Below are 8630 nucleotides of genomic sequence, written 5' to 3' on the forward strand. Positions count from 1 at the left end.
GTATAATGCAGTCACACGCTGTTTACTATGCTTGGCATCATGACAGCGGTCACCCTTAAACGGAAGGGTTTGCTCGGGCTGCATATGATAAATAATACCACCCTCATCGACATTGAAAATGTCGCAGGGTTTGTATGCAGCAATCATATTCGCAGGAACTCCATCCACTCGTTCACTGTTGAAACGTCCATAAAAGTGCTTCCTCTGCAGGAGCGGCTGTACACAATCCTGTTTCGTTTTTTGAGACGATCCAGCCACCCATTCGATGCCTGAAAGTCATCGGTGCCCGAAAGTCATCGATGCCCAGACACAATGCCACAAGGTCCGCCTTTCCTTTTAGAATGGCGCCGTCAACTTTGATCGCAGAGCTCAGTGCTTGATGCAGCCGCTTGACGATAACTTTTTCTAACTTCTCATGCTGTCCTTCTCTTGCCATTTACCGCTTGAGCCCGAACTTGTTGGCATTCAGCAATATCACCGCTTTGTTTGCCAGGATCGTCTTAAGCGAAGATTCGGGTATCTTAAGGTACCGGGCAATGCTGGCTTTCGAGGCTCCATGCCGCTTTCCCGCTTCCTCGATAATATTCCGCTTATCGCCGAGCGACAGAACTGTCCGCTTTCGGGACATCGTGAATCGCGTTGCTCCACACAACTCAAAACCACCGCTGAACGCTGGTCGCTAGGATTGCGACAAAGAACACGTGCTATAAACCGAGGCCTCTCCGCGCTACTTTGTCGGCGATCTGCTGCTGGGAAACTGAACGAAGAGAAACGCTTCCCGAACGCAACAAGAGGCGACGCCGCTGAAAAGAGAGGGAGAAAGTGATTGCGGAGAACAAAAGGCGCTATTTCAGCACAGCGGGCGTCGCGGGTGGCTGCTGCTGCTGGTGGAGGAGAGAGAAATGAATGAGACGAGGCAGGGAAGAAAGCTGCGCCGGAGTGAACCGGTCAAGTGGTGTCAAGCGCTCCGCATGCAGAGAGACGGAGCTAGGAAAGAGACCCGCGGCACTTTCGTCCGCCGTTCCGTCCTTCGCTTCGCGAGGGTCGTCGTATAACGCGGGTCAGGTGTAATATTGCGTCGAATAACGGGGTTTTTAGTGCATTGCTTCTATGGAGACTTCGACGGCGCTGCGCTAATCTGCTGGAAAACCCGGGTCGTCGCAAAATCGGGGGACGATTAACGGGGGTTCCACTCTACTTAACGTCTATTATACCAATGTAAGAGCATGCTAAAAGGAGTCATTTCAAACTAGATGATGCTTTCCTTGGGCTTTATTTCTCTGGAATCAAGATACAATCTAATCTTGTATTCCAGAATGGATTGTATTAGCAAAATTTTCTGCCTGTGTGAATTGCCCGCATTAACCTAATGCTGAGAACAGGGGAAACTTATTCCTTTTCGTGCTGTTGAAAAGCTGCCTGAATATAAATATCATACTACACATTGTTCTGACTGAGGGAAAGTGTTAAGCATTGACAATATCTCTAAGCTTTTGAGCTTTCTTCATGAACAAGAATGAAATAGAACTGTACCTGTGAAAATTTCAGAATCAAAGCAGTGTGAAAATTCTAAAGAGACCACATTAAAACTTTCAGATTTAGGCAATAAAAGTGTGCCTTAAAACAAGTGCAGACTCAACACACTTGTCTTGAGTGGATGAATGGCAAGCTGTGAACTACACGAGTATCCATTGCTGCTACCGTGCAGTAACTGCTAGGTTCCATGTATGTTTCTCCTATAGCCCATGGACCCGGCAAGCGGTGTGACCATGCGGTGTCTCATTGCAGTATTGGCGTGTGCTTTCTTTCTTTTCTTCCAAAAGATGGTGGCCATGTGATGCAGATACAATGTACTTGTTCACATCGGTGTGAGCTGAAGCTTTCATGCAATGGTCAGTTACATTCTATAAGACTGTGATGTGTACATGGTTAAAACACGTTGGCGGGCTAGTTGGTTTAAATCCATGATAGTGTTAAGCGCGACGGGACTAGGACGCAGAATGGAATATTGCATTTGCACACTCTGTCATGATGTGTTGATGTGTACAATTGTTCTTATTTTGATCTGATGAAATATGGACTCCTTTGCCATCTTTGCTTATGCATTGCACAGGTCACAATTTTAATGTCGTGTAACGTATGCACAGGTAGGTGAGCTCAAGTCAGCTCAATAAGACTTGGACCGACCCACGAGGCTGAGCTTCTGTGAGCCTGGCTGAGTAGAATGTTTGTAAATGAGTATGAGCAAGCTCAGCTGAGCAGAATTTTGACTGAGTCTGAGTCTGGGTGTGCTAGGCTGAGTAGAACTTTCGGGAGTCTGCACACACATGCCGTTAAAGGGACGCTGAAGAGTCTGTCGGATTCAATAAGACGCTCATATACGCTATAAAGTACCTTTTGTGGCAAAGTATTTCTGAAATAGCAGTTTTTAACAATAAGACCTCGATAAAAAGTGGTTTAGTTCTCCTTGAAAAAACAAACCTACTAGTGTAATGGTTACCTCAATGATGTGCCACGCAACATCCCATCGGCATTTTCTGGTCAGCGACGCAACTGGCTCACCACTGGCCATTGCTGTCTGCTCAGTGCCGAGAAAATGCCAAGCGTGTCGCTAGGCCTTACCTGGTTCGCTTTGAAATCGTGTCTACAGCGCTTCAAAAACAACCATCAACGATCTCAAAATGCCCTAATATTTTATGTAACGAACCTCTCTGGCTGGAATATTATGGTCCGTTGTAATGAGTATCGACAGTACTAACGCAATACACATGCTTCGTGAAATGTGCCTTCGATCCCTGCAGTGCCGAGCTGGACGCTGTGCAGCGCCAAAAAAGCAGCTTGGAGGCAGACGTCTCAGCCGTATCGCTGCAGCTAGCACGGCTAGCTCTATGAGGGCTACAAAACAACGGCTGCGCCGGCAGGTATGTGTCACAAGTTGCTGTGTTCAATAACTTGTGGCTACTGTGTTATCGCTCTGATATCACTGTTGTATTGAGGCAGCCGTGCAAGTGTTTCATTTTTCTGCAATGTTGCAAGTTGCAGGAGTGTGGTAATTGGTAATAGGCTCCCAGTAATTATTGCACCAGACTTCACAGCAGCCCCGTCGTTACTGAAGCATTTGACTTTGACCAACCTGGCAAACCGCAGCAATGCAACTTAATTATTTTACATTGGTTCGCTTGTATTCTGCTTGGGGTGTGCAGATATCTAAACTTTCAAATAATGAATGAAATGTGGCCTGTTTTGACTCAATCCTAAAAGTGAATAACTGCTGTTTGCAAATCTGATTTTTCTAGTAATATTCAAACATTTTGTGTGATTGAATAGTTTAGAACAGTCATAACACTAAAACAAAATGAACAAACGCAGGACGCAAAGTAGCCACACTACGGAACTCGCGCGTGGCTTGCCGGGGTTTGCTTGCCCTCTGGTTATGTGCATGGTCGGTGCTATATTTCTGGGATCGATACCCAGCGCCTCCACCAGATGTCACGTGGTGGTGACGTTGAATAACACAGTAGCAATACTGTGAGCGACAAAACTAACTTTTATTGGGCGAACCTGTGCCCGCAAATCACGCTACACTTATAGCACAACGATAGCGGCGAACACGCTCGGCGATCGTCGAAAATCTGATCAGCGGGTCAAACGCGTCGGCTTTTATACAGCAGTCATGGAACGTTCCAGACTAATCGTTGGGACCCGCATGCCTTCTACAAAGTTCTACACCATTCGCGTCAAGCGATGAAATCAGATAACACAAGGTTCGGCGACAACAGACAGCGGATAGAAGCATCGATAACTTTCCAGAAACTTCGGATACATGCAGGCGCGTCCCGCGCTGTGCGATAACATTTGTAAGGCGGCAAAACGTGTCGCCCGATAAAGACAAGTACACGTGTCAATATTAACTAGGCTTTGCTAGTTTCGGTTTCCAGGAGGTGTCGGCAACATGGTAGATCACCATGCCAGCGACGTATCAAAGCCAAAATATTGTCATTTCCAATCAACTCGGTTGCACACCGTTAGGCAGGTCGAGTCTCAGTTATTGAATAGTGTGCCTTAATTGTACGAAATTTCGGTCATACTCGTGCACTAAATTTATTAGCTAGTGATAGTATCTCAAGGTAGCCTTAATAATGGAGCTTGTTTGAATTGCTGGTGTCCAAACACCGTATTTACTCGCCTAATGACCGCACTCACATAATGATCGCACCCTGAACTTGTCGCAGCGATATGTCGTGTGCCAAGTCTAGCTAATGATGATTGCGCTTACCATCTGTCAAATGCTACGCGAACGACTCTTGAAGACATACCAAGCGGTCTGCACGCAGCCAACATTCTTAAGCAAGTGTCCCATTTCATTCCTTTCATCACTTTCCACACTTCCATGAAAAAAAAAAAGCTACAACGAAACTTGCCTCGGCTTTATTGATTGTAGGCTTCATAACTGTTTTGGTCAACAACATAAAGGGCGCCTTTCGATTCTTCTCGTCTGCACTCGTGGGCATGCAACAAATAGCCAGCGGCAACGATAGCGGCCACGTTTACACTGATACGTTAGAAGTGTACCCTAATCATACGCCGCCACGTGTAACGCAGCTAAAATATTCGCTCACCCTTAGCGGAAATGTGCCGTATTAGGATAGCAGTGAAGACAAATGCCGCAATTCCCGCAGCATGCCCGCCATGTGTGTCAATGTCACTGGCAGCTAAGTGCGCCCATGTCTGTTTCTGTCCCCTCAAAGTGGACATGGCTACGTTATTGTCGCAAACTTGCTGATATTAACGATATTATTCATTACTGATACGGAAGAAACTGTTTCAATGTGCGTAATGTACTATCGAGAAGAAAAATAACAGCGTTCAGCACGTTCTGCTTGCTCCGCCGGCCGCCACTTTGGTTTCGGTGTCCCGCACTGACAGCGGCAACCGCCTGCTTGTCATCCCGCAGCAAATGCGGGATGAAAAAAGGATGTTTCTTTTCGTGAGAAATTTAACCAGCGTAATGATAGCACCCCTTAATTTGCGTCAATTTTTTTAGAAAAAAGTGCAATCATTTTGCAAGTAAATACGGTAATCAGTTGCTGAAAGTTGTGAATTGTCCAGCTTCTGAACAGCGGCTTCAGCTTTACGAGGAAAAGCAGACCATTAAAAGTGCCTGGTGTCGTCTAATGCTTGAGCATTACGAAGAGCTCATCAAAGCTGGCTTGGCTCAGAAGAGCATCGGTGATGTTCAGACTGGCCAGGTGTTTCTGATTGGTGCTAGAGCCTTGCTGAAAACATTGCTAAGCTGGCAGCTGTCGGTGAAAAATTTATAAGATGTAAAAGGGCAAAGTCTTTGCAGCGTCACTGAATTTAAAGGAAACTAAAAACAGCATGTTGAGTGAACAGCTTTGTTGTCTTTATCTGAATAAAGGGATACTTACGTTTCCATTTATTGTATTTAGAGGCACAGTAGCATTGTATTATAGAATACTTTCTGAAATAACGCTTGTTAATTTTAAGTGTTCGAAATAGCCTTAGAAATATCCAGCAGCTGGAATTTATTAGCTCCAAAGTGCTCCAAAATTGGTATTTGGGTGCTCCAAACTGCTCCTAATATTGCTCCAAATCTCGGTTCGTCATTGCCACCACTGGGCCGCCGGAGACATAGCGTCCTTGAGACTTCTGTTTTATTTGCAAGACAAGAGCTTATGGTAAGGGTGTGTGCAAATGCAGTGGTGCTGCACATGCTTTGAAGCATTGCATAACAGGAAGTAACAGTAGGGCTCAAACGTTTACAGCCAGTGGGATCTGCAAGAACTCGCATGACAACGAGCAGTGTTGCTGTTTACGCTGCAGTTTCAAAAAGGCCATCACTTGTTGCCTTTTTGACACAAAAAGCAGTGTTTATCTGTAACTAACAAGCATGCCAGCATAACAATACACACAGATATACCACTCCACATAGTTGCACTTTGATGGAAGCGCTGGCGAGTTTGACCGACAGTCTTCAATCGAGGACGGTGATGTACTGCGGTGTTGGCACTGCGTCATGTCACTGCTCCCCACTTTTTGTGTGTGCTTCGTGCTATGCTAAGAGTGGTTTATTTCAAGTCGGTATGGCCAGGACTGTACCATAAAAGCAATTTCCTTCGCCCTACTTGCTTGTACTATATTTTAAGTCATCTGGTAATGGATGAACTCGTAGGCTGTGTTAGGCCTAATGAAGCTGCGCTGAACGACACAGCATCAAACTCTATGGGACGGCTAACAAGGGCTGAAAATTTTGCATTTAAACTTGGGAAGTACATTCCGAATCAATTTGAGCATCAGTAAATACATACAGAAGCGCAGTTGCTGCGACATTCGCGTTGCCGGTGCAATGTTCTCATTCAGTGGCCAGTGGTTTTGTGGATCGGCACAGTGGTTTTGTCGGTATTGTCGGCACGAAGTCTGTCTCATTCCGGCTCACTGTCATCGGTTGCGTCTCGTCATAATAGTATGACAAATAGATCTCCCACTCAGTCTACCAACTAGTCGGTCAACTAGGCGTCTGCATCGAGTCTACTTTTTATCGACATCGGTGTTTTCCCAGCCTATATTGTGACACACCGCACGTTTACTGAATATCGTGAACAGTTTAAGTTTCTACTGATACATAGCGCAAATACCGTGCCATCGGCACTGCTTTGACAACATACGAGTTCGCGTCCTCGTGAACTACGATGGCGGTTGCCTACATGTGTCGTCTGCTGTACAAACCACCGATGGCATACAAAATATAGGGTACAGCGCATGCACATTCAGATCATACGAAAGGCGGATTGAGGCGGATTCGAGCAGATGTTATTTTTATTTCGAGATACTGTCAATCCCTGGTAGGATTGTAACGGGTTTGTAGAGTAACATGTTGGTACAGAGTTTAATCCAAACAAATATATGAGGAGACAAAGCGGCACAATCGATTGCTCAAAGTAAAGTGCAAGTCCGAGGATAGTTACACAAAAACAGGGAAGCACTAGAATTGTGTATGAGCGTACGTACACAGAACAGGTGTTACAATTAGGCACTTAATATACATGGAGAGAAAAATACAACAGTACACAACGAAAAGAAGGTATCAATATACAAAGAATGGTGACATCATATCAGGAAAAATATTCATTGTGCGTTTGGCCCGAGTAGTGTTTCTTCTACTAGCTGCACAAACATTTCAGGGGAGCTCTGTTGAGCAATTACCGTATCCAGTTTGTTCCACTCGCACACTGCAAGTGGGAAGAAGGAATAGAAAAACGTGTTATTATTGCACGAAAATTCCTGAAGTGTGACAGCATGTTTCTGACTTGTATGTCTCGAACGGTAAACATACTGATAAAGGCTGAGGGATCAACCTTAAAGCAATTGTGGAGCAGCAAGAATAAAAATTTTAAGCAATGTACCTTTGCTCGGTTGTTCAGCATTGGGAGGTATGCATGATGCAGTAGTTCCGTTCGGGAATCGGTTGGACAGTATCTATTGAAGATAAACCAGGCAGCCTTGCGCGGCGCGCTTTCTAACATAGCTGCTTCATTTTTCACGTGCGGAAACCGGGCTATATTGGCGTATTCAAGAACTGGACGAATGAGTGTAACGTACGCAGGTTTCTTTGTGCTGGGGGTAGAATGACGGAGTGCCCGTTTAAGACAGAACAGTTTATTTGTAGCTTTTTGGTGACATTCCGAACCTGTATTGACCAGCTAAGATCTGAAGTTATTGATAGGCCCAAGTATCGACACCCCTGCACTTTCGATAGTGGTGCGTTATTAACACGATATTCGAAATATGATGGCTCCTTTTCCTGTGTAATTGTCATATAAACAGTTTTATGTGTGTTCATACCCATTTGCTATTAATCGCACCACTGTGCGACGCTATTAAGGGCATTGTTGAGGTTTATTTTGTCACTAGGGCTTTTTATTTCACAATATATCGTGCAGTCGTCGGCGGATAGTCAAACATTGGCATTTATCGTTTGTTATGTCATTCATGTTCAGTAGAAGTAATAGTGGAGCTAGTACGGAGCCCTGTGGAACACCAGATACAACACGAACTGTCTGAATTAGTCACCAAGCTGTACCAACTGATAACATTCTGTGAGGTAATCTCTAATCCAATAAAGAATCGGTACATCTCCAATTAGCTTCTGCAGTTTTAAGAGTGATTTGGTGTAAGAGACACGGTCGAACACTTTTGACAGGTCTAAAAAATAAGATCGATCTGCGATTCCGCGTTTATGCCTATTGCAAAGTCACGAAGCATTTCAATTAGCGGGGTAACCGTGCATAGGCCAGATCGAAAACCATGTTGATTTGAGTTAAGTAGGCTGTGATCGTCTACAAACTCTGTGATGTACTTTAAGATGATATGCTCTAGTGATCTACAACATGTGCATGTGAAGGATACGGGACGAAAGTTAGCTGGTGTGGATCGGTTTCCTGATTTGAGCACGGGGACTACTTGAGCAACTTTCCATTCTCAGGGTAAATGGCATTCGCGTAGTGACTCTGAAAAAATCAGGGAAAAGAATTTACTCATTGCCTCAGCATACCATTTCAAAAAAACATTTTGGTGTACCGTCTGGTCCACTGCTTTTCTTCTCATCTAGG

Source organism: Dermacentor andersoni, chromosome 3, assembly GCF_023375885.2.
Source record: "Dermacentor andersoni chromosome 3, qqDerAnde1_hic_scaffold, whole genome shotgun sequence".
Taxonomy (NCBI): Eukaryota; Metazoa; Arthropoda; class Arachnida; order Ixodida; family Ixodidae; genus Dermacentor; species Dermacentor andersoni.